Here is a 9,654-nt window from a genome sequence, read left to right as displayed (position 1 = left end):
CAGGTCATGATCTTGCAGTTCCTGAGTTCTAGCCCCATGTCTGTGTCTGTACTGACAGCTCAGAGCCTGGAGCCTGCTTCAGATTCTGTGTCTCCCTCTCTCTCTGCTCCTTCCCTGCTCATGCTCTTTCTCTCTCTCTCTCTCTCTCTCAAGAATAAATAAACATTAAAAATTTTTAAGTAATATTTCTGTTAAAATGATCTAAAGCAATGAAGATAACTCCAAATACGTAAAGGATTAAAATAGATCATGAGTTCAATAGACAAGATGAGTTTTTAAAAATAAAAATTTGGGGCAGCTGGTGGCTCAGTCTGTCAAGGGTCCAACTCTTGGTTTCCATTCAGGTCGTGATCTCATGGTTTGTTGAGTTCAAGCCCCACATGAGGTCCTGCACTGATGGCACAGACCCTGCTTGAGATCCCCCCTCTCTCTCTCTCCTTTCCCCTGCTCACTCACTCTCAAAATAAATAAACATAAAAAAAATACAATGAAAAATGAAAATTTTTCTGGTCAGAGGACTAGGAAAGCAAGAAAAAAATGATACTTTCTCGTGTTAGTAATTTATAATTTTTTGTAGACAGAGGGTGTAAGGAAGCGGAGCTGAATATTGATGAAATAAAAACATAAGGAGATGAAACTAAAAAAAGTGGGCATATACATGGGAAAATTTTCTTAGTGGGATGCAGAAATACAAGCCTATGGTAGTCATTCTACTGGAAATTACCAGATGTGGGTAGAATTTACCAATTTGAATAAGAGTCTGAGAAATGAATTTTAATTCACTCTAATTAGAGCCTATAAACTGTGGACTACAATCACAATCTTTAGGAAAAATTGGGTTAAAAACAAAACATATTTCTATTTAAATGCAAATTGTATTGGTTATTTTTAATATTATTTTACATTCATTAAGAGCAAACTAAAGCAGGGGCACCTGCATAGCTCAGTTAGTTAAGTGTCTGACTTTGGCTCAGGTCATGATCTTATGATTTGTAAGTTCAAGCCTCAGGCCCTACATTGGGCTCTCTGCTGTCAGTGCGGAGCCAGCTTCGGATCCTCTGTCTCCCTCTCTGTCCCTCCCCTGCTTCTGTGCTTGCTCTCTCTCTCTCTCAAAAATAAACATTAAGAAAAATTCTAGAGCACCTGAGTGGCTCAGTAGGTTAAACATTTGACTTCAGCTCAGGTCATGATCTCCTGGTTTGTGAGTCCAAGTCCCGCATCAGCCTCTGTGCTGACAGCTCAGAGCCTGGAGCCTGCTTTGGATTCTGTGTCTTCTTCTCTCTCTCTGCTCCTCCCTGTTCGTGCTCTGTCACTCTCTATCAAAAATAAGTAAACATTAAAAATAAAACATTTAGGGATGCTTGGGTGGCTCAGTTGGTTAAGCATCCGACTTCAGTTCGGGTCATGTTCTCACAGTTCATGAGTTTGAGCCCCATGTCAGGCTTTGTGCTGACAGTTCAGAGCCTGGATCCAGCTTCAGATTCTCTGTCTCTCCTGCTCTCCCCCTCCCCTGCTTATGCTCTGTCTCTCAATAATAAATAAACATTGAGGAAGTAAAAAAATAAAATAAAAAAGAAAGAAAAGAAATTAGAGTAATATATAATTACTTTTCATTCTGATAACTCACTAAAATATGATGTAATGAAGATATCTTGACATCTAGCAAATAAAAATAACCTTTAATACCTATTAATATGACTATTATAAAACACACAAAATAACAAGAAACAAGTTGGCAAGGATGTGGAGAACCTGTGCCTTCCTGGTGAGAATGTGAGATGGTGTGGCCAGTGAGGCAAATGCTGTAGTGACTTCTAAAAACATTAAACATAGAATTAATGTAGAATCCAGCAATTTCACATCTGGGTATAGCCCCCCGCCCAAATTTGAAAGCAGCAATTCAAACAGATATATGTTTATGGCAGTATTTTTCACACTACCTAAAAGATGGAAGTTAACCAAATGCTCATGGGCAGATTAATAGATAAAATGTCATCTATACGGAGATACCTGGGTGTCTCAGTTAAGTGTCCAACTCTTGATTTTGGCTCAGATCATGATCCTGTGCTGACAGCACAAAGCCTGCTTGGGATTCTCTTTTCCTCTCTCTCTGCCATTCCCCCACTCAAGCACACATGCACTCTCTCAAAATAAATAAATACACTTTAAAAAATGTGATCCATACATACGAAGGAAAGAAATTTTGACACATGCTACAAAAAGGATTAATCTTGAAGACACTATGCTAAGGGAGGTAAGTTAATCACAAAAGAACAATATTGTGCGACTCCACCTATATGAAATGGAGTAGTCAAATTCATAGAGATAGAAAGTAGAATGGTGGTTGTCAGGAGCTGAAAGAGAAGATGCTAAGGAGTTAGTGTTTAATAGATAAAAAGTTTTAGTTAGGGAAGATGAAAAATTCTGTAGACAAATCAGGATGATAGTTGCACAACATTGTGAATATGCTTAATGTTTCAAAACTGATTTCTTATAAATGTTTAAAATGGTAAGTTTTGTTTTATGTATTTTTGCCACAAAATTTTTTGAGATTTTTTAATGTTTATTTTTTAGAAAGAGAGAGAGGGGAGGGGAGAGACAGAGAGAGAGGGAGACATAGAATCTGAAGCAGACTCCAGTCTCCAAGCCGGCAGCTCAGAGCCCAACGCTGGGCTTGAACTCATGAATAGTCAGAGCATGACCTGAGCCGAAGTTGGACGCTCAACCGTCCACCTGAGCCACCCAGGTGCCCCTGCCACAATTTTTATAAAAAGAAAACATAAATTGGACTAAATCCTTAGAAAATGAAATCATCTACATTTAATAATGATTAGCCAAGAAAATATCTTATAATTTTAAAGGTCTTTTGCTGTTTTACTAATATTTCTCCCAATTATTCATATTAAATGCAAATTATTTATAGTGGATGAAGAAAGGTATGCAAGATGCTTCACATCTTAAATATTCATACACTTTCTACACTAGAAAAGATATCTTATTACAGTGAGTTGTTTATAAAAGCTGTGTAGCAGAGTGTCACTGAGTACTTAGGTATTATTTGTTACCTCCAGTTCTCAAAGTGGAGATATTTTAATACAAACACCGTTCCCCTTTTCTCTCAATGGGAAAGTTGTCCATCAAAGACTTCCACTAAGAAAACATCTCTGTACGTCACAGGCAGATGCCATCTTGATCTTTGATCAAATTCTCTTGCTATTCTTGCCTGCACGAATCATAAATCTTTTATAATACACTTTCATGTGCATCGTGTGGTTAAGGGAACTAGCTTTTGTTTGCTTAGTTGGTTGTTTATTGTTGGTTTTGCTTTTTTTATTAGCTTTATTATTTTTTTTCATGTCAAAGCTTGGTTTTGCATGTTTTTGAAATCTATTAAGTGCTTAACAGAGTTGAAATTTAAATGAACTGATTGACAAATGAATTAATAAATTAACTAATTTAGAGAAAGTTATAATAACCAAAACAATTTTCCTTGTGATTGAAATATAAAGAGAATTTGTGGAAGCCATATAGGAAAAGCTCACATTTATTTGGTGACTGATAGTTAATATTTATACATATGTCCTGAATACAAAAAATGTTTCTGGAACAGAAATAAGAGTTACTGTTACTTATGGAAATAACAGCATTGATTCTTCATGCCCCAATCTTTCTCTTCTGTTAGGTGACGCTGTGACAGCCAGATGGGCTCTGTATGGGCACAGAAGGGGATTCATGTACCACAGATGAGAAACCAACACATATATATGTATATGAATCTGAGAGCTCATTTACATGTTGCTCCACTCCTAGGGAAAAAAAAAAGAAATTCATCTTAAGGTAAATAAATTCTTCTCCAGAAGAGAAAGGGTCCCTGAATTCTACCCCTTTGGAATATAAACAAATTACTCTGGGGGACAGATAAGTGTCTCTAGATTCACAATCCCTAAAATGTCTCTGTGGCTTCACTCCATTTTAATATGTAAAAACACACCTTCGGGAAGTTTAGTCTTTCCAAAATTCTCACTATCTATTTAGTCATCTTTTATACTCCAGGTGTGTCCTCTAACCCAAGTTCAAGTAAAATTTGCTCAGGAAGCTCTAATCATTCAGAGACATAGACATATTTTCTCTTTTCATGCCTCAATCTTTTTCATTCTTTAGAATGAAACTTCTATATTTTCTTTTCCCATTGGAATGTCTATGTACTCTTTTCCAACTACAAATTCCAATGTTGAAGAGAGAAAATATTTTCAAGAAGTGATAAACCAATAAGCTTTCCAGTTGGATTACACTTTTGCAAGCTTTGAGTCAGTTGAAGTCCCCTCCCCTTACCACAAACACCTGTTGTATCAGAAGTCATACATCATTTTTGGTTGAATTGTATACCTTTCTGGCATCTTTGTTCAGTTATCTCTTGAATATTTGTTATATATGAAAACAAAGCCCAAAGATGGCAATATTATTGGGCAAAACAAAAGTAATTGCTAAGGCCATTTTAGTGTGGTATTCCATTTTCACTGTGTGCAATTAACACTTTGATTTGTCATATCGTTATTAAAGCAAGTGGTAGTTTATCTCTAAACAATTAGAACAGGGAGAACACTTTTTAAAGATATTTTGTGGGAAATAATTCTTTGGGTGGGAAATATATTTCATTAAGTTTCTTTATAAATTTAAGCAATGAAAACTAAAATACACTCATGCATTAAACATTTTTAGCTTCCTAAAATGTGTGGCATTGTGGTTGTCTGTGAGATAACATGAGAAAACGCAACCAGCAGTAGTGATATATAGTTAGAGAATTATACAATTCGAGAGCCTGAAGGCATTTTAGTGATTATCTTATCAAACACTCCTATTTTACTGACGTGAAATTGGGTTTTCAGAGAATTTAAGATATATAGGTTAAGGTATGATCTTACAGTAATATACTGTGTATTACGTATTGAAATAAGCCATCATTTCCCTCAGAATTATGTGTGCATTTAGGATCCATTAAATTTCTGAATAGTTTAAAATGCTTATGGATGTGGTAGGCATAGAAAGCAGTAAACTATTTTATATCAAAAGATGTTTTGTTTGTTTTTTGCCTTCCAGAATTTCCACAGAAGATTTCAACAGAATTACAGTGGTTTAACCACAGTAGTATTTAAGTTTTAGGCCACAGTGTTCTTTATCCCTATTTGAATTTCCTTTTTTTGACCAGCACGTGCAGAGTTAGAAGTTTTCAGCCAGGCCTCAGAAAAGCCCTTCACTAACAGACATTTCTTCAGTACATTTACCCAGAGGCCTGAGAGCAGACCCGACCTCATGATTCCCTGTCTTAATCACGAGGCAGATTTTTGCTTTTAGTGCAATCTTTCCTATACTGTTTGAATTGTGCGTGTGCACGGTGTGCGTGTGTGCGCTCGTGAGCCTCTGTGTGTGTGTGTGTGCGCGTGCTTGTGTTTGTGTGTTTTCTTGGTTTCTGGAAGAAAGCCCCTAATTACCGAGTAACTACACTGCAGGGTTTGGTTAAAAAATTTTTTTTAATTTTTTAATGTTTATTTATTTTTTAGAGAGAGAAAGACAGAGAGAGAGAGAGAGAGACAGAGTGTGAGAGGTTTAGGAGCAGAGAGGGAGACACAGAATCCGAAACAGGCTCCAGGCTCTGAGCTAGCTGTCAGCACAGATCTGACGCGAGGCTCGAACCCACGAACCTCGAGATCATGACCTGAGCCAAAGTCGGTCGCTTAGCCGATTGAGCCACCCAGGCGTCCCTGGTTAGAAATTTTTATGACTATCCGTGCATACTGTCTTTAGGGTCCCCATGCTTTGTGTGCGTCCGCAGAACCAGAACCAACGCAAGCAGTGGGTGGGGTAGACTGCCCAACTCACCACCTCTCCCCTTCCTGGCTTTACGGGCCACCTAATGCGATCTTTTGCAAGGAAACTCTACCTTAGATCTCAGGCTGAACTTTAACCCTTGTGCTACAGTTATATGTGAGAAACCAACCTATAAAAGGTCTCGGAATATATAAACCTGTTTTCACTATCATGCAAAGCTCAATGCTGTCCCTGATACCTCCGCCTCTTGGGTTCCTTTGGAAAATAACCAAACTGTCAACTTTTCGCCTTTCCGTGGCTGACAGGAAGAATCATCTCCTCTAATATGGCTTCTCACTGTCTTCATTCTTCTCTTCTTCAAGTTCTCCTTTCTGTGTAAATCATTTCCAAGTCATGACTCTGTTGATTGCATGATCACAGGCTATTAAATGTCGTTGCTGATAGTCTTTTTAGATCATTTCAGCTTTTCTCTCTCTTGCAGTGTTTCCCTGAATCTCTCCAACCTGTCTTCTAATCACAGGCTCATTATTCATTCACTCGCTCATTCATTCTCAGTAATTTGCCAGGAACAAAAGCAACATTAAAACTGGTAAAAGTACAAAAAAGAAACACTAACACAAAGTAAATAAAATGAAAGAAAATAAGTGGAGAAGAAAGTGGGACAAAAAAGAGATAAGAAAAATAAGGTAAGGACAGGAATAAGTAAGACACAAAATTGATTCTGAAAGAAAAGCCCTGTATTGTAAACAGTCTGTACATTTCTTTCACCATTTTAAACCCAACTTAAAGAGGAGGACATAATTCATGGTCTTCATAAGTTTATATATAAACACAACATTGTTCAGAGATGTTCAGGTAGGAATCTGAGGGCAATATTTTTTTTTCTATTGTCCTCTCAGAAAGAACACTATAGCTAATTCAGCTAATAATTTTTAAAAATATATTTATGATGAGTAAAAATACATAAGGAGATAGTTTTAGAGATATCTTTTTAATGTATGCCAGTATCATAACATCATTCTGAAATTTTATAGAAAAAAGAAAAATTCTGTAAAAGAAACGAAAGTTTAGTTAACAAACTTCAAAAATCTGGTCTAATGCAGAAGGAGATGATAATATTAGGTGTGGAATGGAAAATATATGCCACATACACGCTTCACTGATGGTATCGCTCACGCTGATGGTACATATAATTAACTGAGTGCTAAATCCTTTTGCTTGGGTTCACGTGCAGCCCTAGGGAACCACTGTCAATCATTTGGGTATGGCCTTTGACAAGAAGCCTACATACTATCAATCTACTCAAGGCATGGAGATTCTACAGACAGATTTTTTTTTAAACATTTATTCATTTTTGAGAGACAGAGCATGAGCAGGGGAGGGAACAGAGAGAGAGAAGGAAACACAGAATCCAAAACAGGCTCCAGGTTCTGACCTGTCAGCACAGAGCCCAACATAGGGCTCGAACTCATGAACCATGAGATCATGACCTGAGCAGAAGTCTGACACTTAATCGACTGAGCCATCCAGGCGCCCCTGCAGATGCTTTAGGCAGTACTACAAACCATCATTTTTTTCTCTACTGACCTGTATATGCAATAAGAGGAAGTGACAAATCACTGCGGTGCAGCTGTATTAGATTGCTTTTTGTAAGGATTCCAGAGTTCTCCCAGGCTTCTTTGTAAATGGAAATAGCTTTCTCTTTAAAATGTAGTAGCCTAAATGATAAGACATGTGCCCTATTAACCCACTCCAACAATGCACCCAAATGTAATAAGAAAGTACTTTCAATGCAATATCTTAAAATCCCTTAAAGGTTTTTTTGCTTTTGTTTTAGTTTTGGCTTTGGTTTTGGTTTTGGTTTTGGTAATGAAAGGTGGAAGGCATCTACTAACAAATTCTAAAAGTTGTATGTAAATGAAAACTGCAAAATCAATCAAGAATTAATTAAGCATTTTAAAGTTGAACCCTGGAATAGCTTGGAGACTCTAGTACTCATGTGTATGATTATTTAGTTTATGATAAATGTGTCTGAAGAGTAGTGATAAAGGACAGTATGACTATCCACATAGGAGAAAATAAGTTTGACCTTTATTTCAAAATGTACACAAAAATTATTTCCAGATGGATTGTGGCTCTAAATTAGAAAAGGAAAGAAGCACCAGGGTGGCTCAGTTAGTTAAGTGTCTGACTCTTGATTTGGGCTCAGGTCATCATCCCAAGGTCTTTGAGTTCAAGCTCTTTTTTGGGATCTGTACTGACAGGTCAGAACCCAGAGCCTGTTTGGGATTTTCTTTATCCCTCTCTCTCTCTCTGCCCCATTCCCCTCCCCTACTCCCTCTCAAAAATGAATAAATGTCAAGTAAAAATGGATACAACTACTTTTGAAACTATTTTTTGTGTCTATCAGTACAAAGCTTCAGATCCAGCAGTTCTAGGTATATACCCAACAACAACAACAACAACAACAACAACAACAACAAAGAATAGTATATTCACCAAAAGTCAAGTCCATAAATGTTTATGGGAACATTATTTGTAGTAACCAGAATACTCCATACCTCTGTTGACAGAAGAATGTATAAAGAAATTATGGTATATTGATAAAATGGAATATTATACATCAGTGAGAACCTTGAACTATATACACAGCAAACATGGATAAATCTTACAATGTAGATTGATGGAATCCTGACACAGAGAAATATATAGTGAATTACTATACTTATAGGCACTTCAAAAACATGTAAAACTAATCTATAGGCAGGATATCAGTCACCCTTGGAAGGTGATATTGCTGCAAGGGGCCAGAGTGGGTTCTTGGATACTTCTAACATTCTGTTTAATGATATGAGTGCTGCTTAAACGTGTGCTCACACTGTAAAAATTCATTGCTTTATCTACTTATCTTTAAAATTCATGGATTTATCTACTTATCTTTAATGTACTTTTTAATACATATAATCAATTAAAGGTTCATACCAAATAAACAAACAAATCATGTTAGAAGCAATTAAATAGAAACTAAACTGAAGGTGTCTTTGCATAAACTTAGAGTGGTTCTGCACAAAATATTTTGACCAGTAAGATTCAACAGGACTAGAGGCATTCACATGGCATTCAGATAGTCTCACACTTTCTACACATCCCTGTAGTGTTTCAACTACATATCTCTTCCACAGATATCTTTATCACCAAATTTTCAAACATGGTCCTTCAAAATTTCTAACTATGCTAAGTTGACAATAAATAATCAAGCGAATTAGTAGCTTCATAAACTTGACTCTTGCATATTATTTCTTTATAGCCATTTCCCTTGCTATTTAGTTACCTACTTTGTTGTCAAAGAGTCCAATTTAAAAATCACAATCAGATATTTAACATGACAAGGAGAAAAATAATGTGTGTAAAAGTCACTCTAAAATGTAAGAACAGGTTTATACCAAAAATAGAACCAAAAAATATAAGGACTTTAGAAAAATAGACTTGCCAGTTTAAAACCAACTGCTTTCTCTACAAAATAATGGGAAATAAGCATCCAATATTTTACCTAGTAGTCAATGCAGAAGCAACCTATGGTTTGCTCCAATTTTGATCAGGATTAGAATCAGGATTATCATTTGAGAAGCACTGGCCATGAGACAAACAAGCTAGCCTGGGATCCTAAAGGATTCCTTTATTATTGGCTTGATAATTGTAGGTAGATGATAAGTAAGACAAATTTGCACATAGGAAACAGAGATGTTGATTCTTCTGATGGAACAAGTAAAACCAACAGAAGTAGGAGATAAAAATATGGACTCAGCCAAACAGAGAACAGAGACTGGG

Source organism: Suricata suricatta, chromosome 5, assembly GCF_006229205.1.
Source record: "Suricata suricatta isolate VVHF042 chromosome 5, meerkat_22Aug2017_6uvM2_HiC, whole genome shotgun sequence".
NCBI lineage: Eukaryota > Metazoa > Chordata > Mammalia > Carnivora > Herpestidae > Suricata > Suricata suricatta.
The sequence above is the reverse complement of the archived record's forward strand: the minus strand, read 5'-3'. Positions refer to the sequence as shown.